Genomic DNA, 12,874 nt, shown 5'->3' with positions numbered 1-12,874 from the left:
ACAAATAATTTATAACAGTCATTACAGATATTCAGTCTCAAAAACAAATTCCATTCCGACAACTCAGATTTTTATTTGATGAGTTTCTAGACTTCCTAACTTGTTTGCAGCATAACATCCAATCAAACTATCACATACGTTAAAATAAAAGTCAATACATAAAGTAAAGGTGAGTACAAAGGTTTGCATAGATAATAGAAAAAAAAGCGTTTACGCATAACCAGCATGTAAGACGTAACGGGCAAAGCATGTAACTATCAACAATGATACAACCTAACCACGTGACTGTGATGTAGAGTATGCGCGACACATGTTCACCGAAGCGAACACGTGAAGTAAAGTAATGTGATCCTTAGCAACCCCTGTTCACAACAGGTGCTGGGTCCAAACTATAGTACTATCGTTGCTAAAGGCGGTCTAGTGTAACACTATATAAGCATAGTAATAAGCATTCAACACACCACGTATAGCATGCGAGAGCGGTAGCATTTATAAAGTGTTTGCGTTGTGTGTTATGTTTTGATAGAGAACGTATGTAACACCCAAAAGTGCGTTAAACGAAAATGGGTTCAAGTATACTCACAGTGTGTGTTTAGCAAGTAAACACAATTTGGATTGGATTGAAGGGAGCGCTGGATCAGCCTGCGTATGGGAACAGATGCATAAGTCTTCCAAGTGCTGACACGGTCTAAATCAGAGTGTCGAGTGGGGTAGAAAATGAGTTAAGTGTCCAACAGTCTATCCGAATGGATGGGTCCAGTCTATCCAAGCGGATGGGTTCCATCCGGAAGGATGGGTTCCATCCGGACGGATGACCATTTGTTGGTGCAGTCATCTGTCGACTACGTCTAATGTCGAGTCCGGGTTACGATGCGGGTCTGGTCAAGCATGATGTCATCATGTTTAATGATGACATCATGTGACATCATCATTATGCTATTATCATCATCAACAGCAAACGACAACATACTATTAAAATTGCAAAAGTCTTTATACCAAGATGATGTTGATTGGACCAACATGAGGACCAATGAGATGTTGCCATTATAAGGTCAAATTAAATGAAGAGTTCAAGAGTCAAAAGGATGAAAGACAGTCAACATGATGGAACCGCGTTTATGAACATGGTGGAACCGCCTATTCGGACACATGTGGAACCGCCTTTACGGTTAAGTGTTGGAACCGCCTTTACGGCATGTTATTTGGAGCGATTCCAAAGTTAGTATATATAGGTCTTTGTTCATGTCATTTGTAACAGAGTTCAGAATTGATACCGAGGTGCTGCCGGTATTTCCTCTTACTGTAAACGCTGTAATATTAATATACAAGAGGATTAAAGTGTGATACAAGCTGTGTATACGTCCGTTTCTTTGTTTCCGCCGCTGAAACGGATTTGAGCTCATCCGAACGACTCATTTAGGTCGAAGTCCAATCTTACAATTGGTATCAGAGCCAAGGAGGAGGAGATCTTGCATATACAGCTCGTGTTCATCATTTTTTCTGCTTCTACACCTTTCTTTTTCGAAAAACGCAACTTTTTACGGTCAAAATTGCTTCAAATTTACATATTGTGTGCGGAATGATGATTTAACAAAGCCTGGAAAGTTTCAGACCTTAATTCGGCTTAATTTTGGTTAAAATTGAATTTTCGCTCTAAAAGCGGTTCGGCTGACGTCATTTCTGGAACCGCTCGAAATATCATCTGGAACCGCTCGAAATATCATCTGGAACCGCTCAAAACACCGTCTGGAACCGCTCAAAGTTACATACTTGAATCGCTCAAAAGTATAACATACGTGGACCGCTCTTAATTGAACCGCTCATTTGTTCATATCATATACGTGGATCGCTCTTAAGGATTTTATCACCACCCAATTATTGTGTATTTGACAGATCATTAAAAACAAAAATTAACCGCCTCCTTTAGACTTGAGATTCAATCCCATGTGCACCTTTTAAAAACCACCGCCCCATTGACCAAATAACCCACTATAAGTTGCCGCTCATAAACAGTTGCCGCCTAATCTGCCCAATCAAAGCCCATTCACCCAATACTTTTAAGTACATTGTTGCATGCTATAATCCACCGCCCACTAGCATTTATAGGCCCAATCGGTTTTTTTTAAAAAAAAAGGAAAGGAAAACCAAATCATTTGTCGTCCAAATATTTTGTCAAAGTTTATTTGAAATTTGAAATTTATTTTCAGTTCAGTTGTTTGAGTTCGATTTCGTTCCAGATTGTGTGTTTTTGCCAGGTCATTGAAAAGGTCAAAGCTGTCCGCACAGTTGGTCAACGTTTAGTTCACTCAGTTTGTCAATCTTCAAATTCGCACAGAATTGATCATCAGTTCGAGTACCAGTTCGCTTCTATTAATTGATAATACCGTAAACTGATTGTGTTGTTTGTTTGTCTTTCAGGTATTTTCCCGAAGCATTACTGTATTGCTCGAAGTATTATCTGATTCTTGAAGAATGGATTCTGATTTTTACAATGCTTTTGCTACTCCGACCTCGATTACCCAAAGTGCGTTGATTGAAAATGAAACCGGAACGTCTCAGAAGCCACCGAAACTCATGGATATTGATGATTACAACGTGTGGTCAGAACGATTCGGAAATTGGGTTGAAGCTTATCATCTTGATGCATGGGAACACACCGAGGAACCATATGTTAAACCAGTTAAAAATGGTGTGCAACTAACACTTTGAGAGATGAGTACAGATGAGAAAAAGAAGTATCGAGATGAAAAATTAATGGTCAGTCTACTTCAGCAAGCGATAAAAGAAGATATCTTGATTTTGCTTCAACACGATGGAACTGCATATTCGATTTGGACAGAATTGGAAGCAAAGTTTACAGGAAGTGATGACATGTTAAAGAACAAAATGTCTCTCATGAAGAAAGAATTTGACTTGTTTAGGGGATTAAAAAATGAAACCACCAAACAAATTATTGATCGATACTGTAATTTGGTGAGAAATATGATAAAGTTAGGTGTTAAGAAAGATACTGATGAATTAATTGAAAAACTTGCAGATGCACTTCCATATGAAATCTGGGGAACATTCTTGATGATGCTGAAGTCTAACAAAGTGGAATACAAAAAGATGAAACTCGGAGATTTCATAAAGCATTTAGAAGCCCAAGAGATGGAGCAGAGAAAGATCGCTAGGATGAAGAACTACGATGGAGAGCAGGATATCAGTCTGTACTACAAGCATGGTGCTACTGATTCAACAAAGTTTTCACCTAAGATCGAAACTGCCTACAGCGTTAAAGATTCTACTGAAGTGAAGACATCTCAGGGATCAAGCAGCAGCACAAGATTTTCATCTTTTGATCCTAACATCTCTGTAACAAAGAGTGGTAGAAAACTTCAGTGTAACATTGTGTTGAGTCTTGAAAATGATCAAGATTACTCTGAAGATATTGCTAAAAACCAAATGTCTTTGTTAGGGATGATTCTGGAATCTTATAGTTGTTTTGTTGCAGGAAAGATCGGTAATCCAATGCTCACGAAAGAGGATTACGATCAAATTGATGCTGAAGAAATGGAGTTGATGGATATAAAATGGTGTATGGCGAGTGTGATGAGACGTGCCGAAAAGTTCAAACAAATTACTGGCCGTGATGATTTTCGTGATGCGAATGTTTCAGCTTTAGGTTTTGACAAATCTAAAGTTACATGTTTTCGTTGCAGGGAGAAGGGGCATTTCAAGAGGGAATGCAAAAACCGTGAAGCTACCGGTGCCCAGAATCCTTTCGGAAACAATGATTATCACAAGAAGGCCATTTATCATCAAATCACACAACCAGCACAGCAGCATCAGGCACAAACAGCTCATGGAAGAGACGTGGTTGATAAAAGGGCATGTGTTGTTAGTCAGGGAAAATATGATAATTTTACCTGGGAAAAATATCTTCCGAAAGAAAGCAAAGTATGTGTAACTGAACAAAATGATGAGAAGTTGGCTGAAGGATTTACTTGGAATGATTTCTGTACAGATCAAGACTTTATGGCCAAAAATACTTATCATGCTTTCTTTGCTAATGCTTATGATTTGAAATGTGCAGAAAGATGCAGAAAAGTCATGGAAGCTGCTGAAGAGAGACGAAGAAAGATTCAAGAGGAGGCTGAAGAGGAAGAGAGATTGAAGGAAGAAGCAAAAGCTGAAAAATTGAGAAGAGCTCATTTTTTAAATTCAGGCAGGACAGTGAAAGAAGTTCCTGAATTTGAAATTAAAGTGGATGCTGAACCGGTCATGGTCCAAGAAAAGTGCATGAACTGTGATTCGCTGATCAAGCAGAACAATGAGCTGTTGCACAACATTCACAAGTTAAAAGAATCGTATGACACAATGAACAGAGAAATCAACAAATACACAGATTCTGGTGGTGAACAAGCTGAAGCTATGAATACTTTGAAGATAGCATATCTGAGACAGCTTGATACGGCGAACTATAACATAAAGAAATGTGCAGATCTCGAGCTTCAGTTAGCGACACAAAAGATAGAAACTGAGAAAGTCAAGAAATTATTGGACAGCTACTCATGTTCTACTTTTGTTGTTGACAGGATTTATCCGGTGGTGAAAGATTTGAAGACCTTTGAAGAAGTGAAGATTGGTGAAGAAGAACAATCCGTGACAAAAGATGAAGAAAAAGTGAAAGCTTCTGGTAAGAAACCGAGTGTATCTTACAACAGATGTCCGCCCCCAGTCGAAAATGGATATTCACCCCGAAATCCTAATTCAGAAAGAGTCAATAAAGCAATCAATCTGAAATGGGAGTCTGGGCTGTCGGATAACTTGCCAGAAAGTATCGATGTCACGTACACGTCATCAGACACTGATCATGAGTCAAAGTTGATAAAAAGTGTGGTCGATCAGGTGTTAGACAAAGATGACAATGAGGAGTCAAAATCCGAGTCAAAGTCTGAGTCTAGTGCGTCAAAGCAAACAGTCAAAAAGGACAAACGGGTTTATGACAAAGAGTTTTTAATTTCGAAATCTAATTTGAATGATGAATCAGTCAAAGTAGCATATACTTTGAAGGGTTCTGACAAATTATATTCAGATGAAAGTTTTCCAATAAGAAGTGTCAGAATTGAAATGATTCAAAAGGTTTTCAAAATCACAGAAATTAATATTTCTGAAATAAAAGATTTTAATCTTAACGGAAAACCTAAACAGTACACTTCAAGAGATCAACAAAGAATTAACAAGAAAATGGGTTACAATTGTGGTTATAGTTTTCAACAGAAATCAAACCATAATCGTAATTTCAAAAAAAAAAGGTCTCGGTTTTATTCCACCGAAAAACTATAAAAATGAAAAATTTTATAAACAAAAAAATGTGTTTGTTTCAGGGAAAACTTCGGAAGCTGAAAAAGAAAAATTATTCAGAAATCAGACAAATCAGGAATTCCTTGCCAAGAAGCAAGAAGAACCAAAGAAGACCGAAGTTCTAAAGAAGGTTGAAAAGAGATCCTGTTTTCAGTGTAAAGCTGGTGGTCATCTTGCGAAAGATTGTCCGATGACATTCAGACCAAAACAGGAAATCTCAAGAAAAATGAAAGACAAAGTTGTTGAAACGACTGAACTATCAACCCGGAAGTTTACAGGATTTGAGAATTCAACTTATGAAAAAGGAGAATCTTCAAAGAGTGCTTCCAAACGCATAGCCAAAGAATCAAATTAGAAATGGGTTGTGAAAGGTTCAGGTAACAGTTCTGGTGATGAATCTGATTCCATAAAATCAGAGGAGCCATGTGTTGAAGGAAAGGTTGTAAAGAAAACTCCGAAAGTGGACGATGTGAATTTTCCGCCACTACATGCTAAAAATTACAAATCTAAAATCGGAAAAGTTGATGTTCCAAATCAATTTTATTCAGACAAAAAGAAAATTGATGTTGGAAAAACTTTCAACGGCAATGTGAAACGCATCTTTGGAAGAATGGCCAGTGGTAAGGCCCAAAGCATTTAGGAGTTTTATGCTTCCAAAGGATGGGTTTACAAGTCGGTTGAAAAGAGGGATGAAAATGATGAGGTTACACCCAAGGATGGTCAGGCTTGGGTGGATATATTTTTCCAAGAATAAAATCCTGACTTGCCGGAGATCCCAAGATGGTATTGCGGATCATGAATCGGCATCTTTCTAAATCTGTTTGTGTAGTTGCAGGACTTGCCGGAACTCCCAGGTTTGTAAGCGAGGAGTAGGAATCGGCATCTTGAGAATTCAACCTAAAGATGGTAATTGGTTGAAAAACAGGTTTGAAGAGCTTGAATTGCTAAACTTACAAGTGGTTGTATGGTAGTAATTGGTGTAGATCTTACAAGTGGTTAAATCAGGGTCATTAAATTGGACTTGATTTAATTATCATTCAAGAATTTGGTAAACAAAGTGATGATTTGAACCCCATTTTACAAAAGATAAAAACAACTAAACTTATTTTCCGGAAAAACCATTCTGATTAAAACAAACTTAAGTGTTTTAAATCATTATGAGAAAATAGTTTGTTGTGAGGGGGAGTTCTGATTGTTTAAGCCAAACGGATGGAGAATTGAAGTGTTTTGATATCAGTTGTCATGTTCTGTACAGTTTGTTTTCAATTTTCTTTAGATGTATTTGAATTTTAGGGGGAGTAAGAATTTTTAGAAAATCCAAAAACATCAGAAAATTTGAAAAAGCCAAAAACATGATAAAATCAAAAATGAGTTTTGTTGCATAAAAGAGGAAATGATAGTGCATCAGTGGACTATCACAACACGCTAAAGAATTGGAAAGTCAAAATGTGATAAACGATCTTACTGCGGATGTGTCAGTAGATTTTCGCACATTTAGTAAATTGAAACGAGATATAAACCTAAATCAAACTTGCTTAATTCGTGGGTAACTATTCTTGGATATATGGGTAACCCCCGAAATCTTGTTTGAAAGGTCCCGTATTCTGAGATACTAGGTCTTTATACTCAGTGATATCTGGGGTATTATCCCGGGACTTCTGCTGTATGGAAGTACTGACCTAGTCCCCGGATAATACTTTCTGCAAATGCTTGAAAAAGCGCCGCCCTCAGCATGCTGATGAAACAATAAAATTGATAGTCGCTGCTGTTGAAATGCAAAAAGATCCTCTAAAGGGGACCCACCAAAAGTCGAGCCGTCATCTCTCTGCTGAACGGAAGTTCTGACCTGAGCTCTCACGGTTTCGCATTTAACCCCTTTACAGATATCATCTGTGGTATACTCACCTGTAAGACTGAATATTTGGGATCTGGATACGGGAGTATATTCAAGTGGAGTGATACACAATTAAGTTTAAGTCTCTAAAACATTAATATCGTATCTCGAATCGATTGAAATTTGTGTTGAAAATTTAAGTGGACAAATATACTGACAATCTAGGTAAATTGTTTAGAACTTAGTATGTTTAAAGCTTAATGGTGTTGGTGATTTGTCTCAAAACTGATATGATCCTCTTGCACGAGCTCACAAAAAATATTGTTTGTAAATAGTTTATTTCTGCATTTTAGTTTCTTTATTTCAAAATTCAAAAAGATTTTCGACAACTGATGTTGAATAGCTGATTTTCAAAATTTCGAGTGCTAAACATGATGAGCAATTCTTGAGAGGGAGTGTGTGTGTGAAATTAAAATGTTTTCATAATCTAACCTTTTCAAGTGGTTCATCACAATCTGTGTATGTTTTGAATGAGAATCTGGATTGGTTTAAGTTCATATGTTTGAAATATATGTGAAAGAAATTTACTCTGAGGTAGAGTTTTTACAGGAAAACCAGACATCGATCCTGAAGATGTTGCTGAAGATCAAAGGAATGCCAGCAAATCGAGAGGGGGAGTCTGAAGATAGAGAGAGAGAAGTCCAAAGACTGATAAAGACTGAAGTCGTTGAAGACTCGACACTCAAGACTCGTCAACATCTGAGGGGGAGTCTGTTGGTGCAGTCATCTGTCGACTACGTCTAATGTCGAGTCCGGGTTACGATGCGGGTCTGGTCAAGCATGATGTCATCATGTTTAATGATGACATCATGTGACATCATCATTATGCTATTATCATCATCAACAGCAAACGACAACATACTATTAAAATTGCAAAAGTCTTTATACCAAGATGATGTTGATTGGACCAACATGAGGACCAATGAGATGTTGCCATTATAAGGTCAAATTAAATGAAGAGTTCAAGAGTCAAAAGGATGAAAGACAGTCAACATGATGGAACCGCGTTTATGAACATGGTGGAACCGCCTATTCGGACACATGTGGAACCGCCTTTACGGTTAAGTGTTGGAACCGCCTTTACGGCATGTTATTTGGAGCGATTCCAAAGTTAGTATATATAAGTCTTTGTTCATGTCATTTGTAACAGAGTTCAGAATTGATACCGAGGTGCTGCCGGTATTTCCTCTTACTGTAAACGCTGTAATATTAATATACAAGAGGATTAAAGTGTGATACAAGCTGTGTATACGTCCGTTTCTTTGTTTCCGCCGCTGAAACGGATTTGAGCTCATCCGAACGACTCATTTAGGTCGAAGTCCGATCCTACACCATTCGGGCGGATGGTCTATGTTTGTTTGTGAATCGTTAAAGTTTTTGAATTTTGGTTAAATACATTTTAACAGTCGTGGTAACCAGATTTAACTAAGGGAAATCGTCAGGGTCAGGTCATACGGGCAGATGGACATTGTCCATTCGGGCAGATGGGCTGAGACGAAGTTTTTTTTTTGTAAAAATTTTCTTAAACAACGGTTTTGGTTAACGGAGACGGACATGTTGTCGGATTCGAACAATGGAAAACACCATGTCCAGCCCATTCGGACGGATGGGCCTTACCCATTCGAACGGATGTTCTGTTCTTGATGAAAAATCATGTTCGGCCCGTTAGTCGATCCATCTCTTCGAAGGAAATCAGTTCTCGAGTCGGCTCTTGACTATAGAATGAGTCGAGAGTCCTATTAAATCCGATTCCACCAATATTTTATAAAAATCAAGGAGAAGTTTCATAAATAAGTTGAAAAGTGTGGAAATCCTTTAGATCTTGAACCAATCTCGATTGAATGATACTCCCCTGCAGTTTGCCTAAGCAAAACGAGTGGGAACCACCTTCGAGAGGTCCAAAATCAGTGATTTCGAGAAATAATTTAAGTGTGTGTGTGATTTTGATGAAGGAGATGGAGTAGAAGTGAAATAGATTAAAGATTGAGGATGATTTGAAGGAAAAAGCTTACAAAAAGTCTTGGCGACTGCAACCTTGAGAGCGGATGAGAGAGCTTAAAAGGTTGAAAGTGAGACACAAGTCCCCTATTTATAGGTGAGGGTGGAGTTTAAGGCGGTGGGCGATATGCTTTGTCCGGATGGCTCCATCCGGATGGATGGGCTCAATCCGGGCGGATGGGCCCCATCCGGGCGGATGGCCCATTCGGACGGCCGAGCTCACGTTTGTTAGTTTTCCAACTTTTGTTCGTTCGTTTAGTGTTGCGATAAATTTAGATGCAAGTGAGCGTTTGAGCGTATAAGCGTTGCGTTGATAACCACATAACATTTGATGTGTGTAAAATGCAACATATAAATCACATCAATTAAGGCATAAAACTAACCCTTTTTGAGTACTAATGTTGGAAAAATAGTGTTTTTGTCTTCCTTTTGCATTTTCAGGATTAAATGAGCTCAAAATCACAAAAGAAGCAAAAAGACAACTAATTCTAGCATAAATACAAGAAAAGGAACAAAAGTAGACTGCCCGGACCCTCAACGGCACCTCCCAAAGCAAAGGAGAAGAAACAGAGTCTGAACACGCCCCGTGTCCAGCGAACACGGGGGCGTGCCCAGGAAGCAGCAGAAAAGACAAACCAGTAGAAGCTTCCATTGCCCACCACGGGGCCGTGTCCAGCGGGCACGGGGGCGTGGTGAAAGTACAGCAGGCGCATTAATTGTAATTCGCAATTACAATTAATGAGGAGAGAGAGTGTCAGACGGGCACGGGGCCGTGTCCAGCCTTCTGTTCAGCCTATAAATAGAGGAGCTTGGCTTCATTCTCTCTCATCCCTTGGCACACCACCTCTCTCACACCTCATCCACCACCCACCACCACCATAACACCATCATCCACCACCATCATCCATTGTCCATCGTAGAGTGTGTGAGTCGTCTCGGGATCCAAGATTGATCGTAAGAGTTCTTGACAATCAAGGCCATGTTTGCCTAAGTCTCTTACATCACTTGGTGAAGACAAGTGTTTAGTATAATACTTTTTATTTTTAATCTTTTGCACTTTTTATTTGGTTTTGTATTAATGACTTTAATAACTAGTTACTTATGTTGAAGGTGATCTTTCCTTATCGTTTGTCCGTGGTGTCTTGACATTATTTTACTGTCTATATAAAATAAAAGATTTTCACCATTCATATCTCCACGGTCTATATGGAGGTATGTTGGCTACCTGGTCGGGGGTTAAGGGAACGGTTTGGTAAGGGTCTTGCCCTTGTTCAGCGTTTAGAGGTCCTGCTTGGGACCTGGGTCAAATTTAGTAGGATCTCCTTCAATGCCCATAGGTATTGGATGGCGGGGATCCAAACTCTTTGACCCCCTCATAAGTTAACTACTATTAATACTATAACCCGGCTATTTAGGACTGTATCCCTGCTGACTCAGACTACTTAGCCGAGGGTAACGTCACCGCCAAAAGCGGGGCCTACCACAATTTGCATTAATAACTTAATTCATTATCTTTCAACAATCCGACCCTTTAGGATTGTATCCTTGCTGACTCAAACTATTGGGTTGAGGGTAACGTCGCCTTCAAAAGAGGGGCCTACTACAATAACTAAGATAATCTCTTAAACAAGTGCAAAAGTGCGAAAATAATCAAAGATTATACTAATACACGTGTCGGATCCAAGTGATTCATCTTGTCTATTTGTTTTTATTTTATTTTATTTTTCAGCATTTAGTTAGTTTTTTATTGTCTTAGTTTAAAAACATTTCTCTAACCTTTTTGATTTGATTAGACGTTGAGGATAAACCGGTATTAAAAGCTCTTGTGTCCTTGGACGACCTCGGTATCTTACCAACACTATACTACGTCCACGATGGGTGCACTTGCCCATATGTGTGTTTAGTGTTAGTAAATATCGTGTTTTATAAATTTAAAACTTGGCTAAAAGTGTAAAAAGGGCTTAAATACTCATCAAAAATATAACACACTTCACGCACATCAAGTTTTTGGCGCCGCTGCCGGGGACACAAGGATTTTAAGAAAGTTAGGAATCAACGGCCTAATCATATTTTTATTTTTCTTCATTTTTTTTAGGATTTTTCTTAGATTTTTAGCTTCTGCAGAGCTCAACACGGGGCCGTGCCCGCTGAACACGCCCCGTGCTCAATCATTGGAACTGGCAATCCTGTTTTAAGTCAGACAGTAGGCTGAACACGGGGCCGTGTCCACTCAACACGCCCCCGTGCCCAAGATTCAGTTGCTGAAAACAGAACCGTTAGATCCCGGCGGTTGGTAATTTCTGACACAAACATGAGTGATAGTAATTCTTTTTACTTTCGGCACTCTTATGGTTTGTTGTGTCGAATATGTGGAGGCGAACATGAGGAATTAAAATGTTTTTTCCTCACTTATAGGCCCCACTATATAGACCCACCGATTCCTTGTAACCTTAAGAGGGGCGAAAGTAAAAATAAGCACTATTTCTCCCTCGAATGCGCCCAGCCAGATATTCTAGGAGAAATGCTCCTTGACGAGTTATTTCAACTAGAAGAACTACTTCTAAATTGGTCAAAAGAACTTAGGAAGGATTTTTTATATCCATCCCAAGACGATGACCATGAGGAAATGTTGGAACCGCATTCCGACAACCTCGTTGCTCCCGAAAATACCTTCTTACCCAGAAAAGACGCGGACGATAGTCGTCCCTGTGCCGATTGTGCCGTGAAGGACTCCCCATCGACTTCGTTCGGTGCATACATAGACCTGAGCGATTCGGCATACACCTTCTTTAACGAGAGCCCGGGAAGGGGTTGGACTTGTCCACCTAGAATGAAAATAGGAATTACCCTCACCGACAACCTCTTGCGTTCTCGCCTTAGTATAGGACAATTAAGGTATCTTAGGCACTTTGGGGTTGTTCCAACAAGTCAAGAGCCACCCGATATAGATTAGCTCCTTAGTAAAGACAAAACTTCATAAAACAGCTTTCCGACACGGAGCCATATGCCCGGCCAACACGCCCCCGTGTCCACCAAAAGATTCCCTTCTGATCAGAACGTCAGAATACGGACAAACTGTGTCAGAATTTTATCTGCACACGGGGCCGTGTCCAGCGGACACGGGGCCGTGTCCAGCAGGCTGTCGTTTTCTATAAATGCAGCCAAAAATCCTGCACTTTTGGACCAACTTGGGGACAGAGATTTGAAGGAATCTTCTCTCAAACAATCCTAGGTAAGTCTAAAAGAAGTTTCCAACAACCCATCTTGTCCTTTCCTCTTCTAGACATTTCCTTCTTCTTCATCTTTCTTCAAGAACTACCATGAAAAGTTTGAATTTTCAATCTTTGTGGTAGGGAACAATGAGTTTTGATCATGGAATCTTGGTAAAAACATGTTATGTAACATTGTTTAGAGTTATTTACTGTCAAAAAGCTTGCATAAACTCAGGAAATAACTTAAAAACCCAAGATTCTTTGCTCCAAAATTCTGCAGAAAGATGAACACGGGGCCGTGCTCAATGAGCACGGGGCCGTGTCCAGAAACTGTTTTGTCATATAAACTGCTTTTGGTTTATTTTTCGTAGAATGGCGAGTGAAAACAGCGAAACATCATCCGTTCATTCCTCAAACAGCCGAA

The sequence above is a fragment of the Helianthus annuus genome, chromosome 2 (assembly GCF_002127325.2).
Source record: "Helianthus annuus cultivar XRQ/B chromosome 2, HanXRQr2.0-SUNRISE, whole genome shotgun sequence".
Lineage (NCBI taxonomy): Eukaryota > Viridiplantae > Streptophyta > Magnoliopsida > Asterales > Asteraceae > Helianthus > Helianthus annuus.
Note: the sequence above shows the minus strand (reverse complement) of the source record.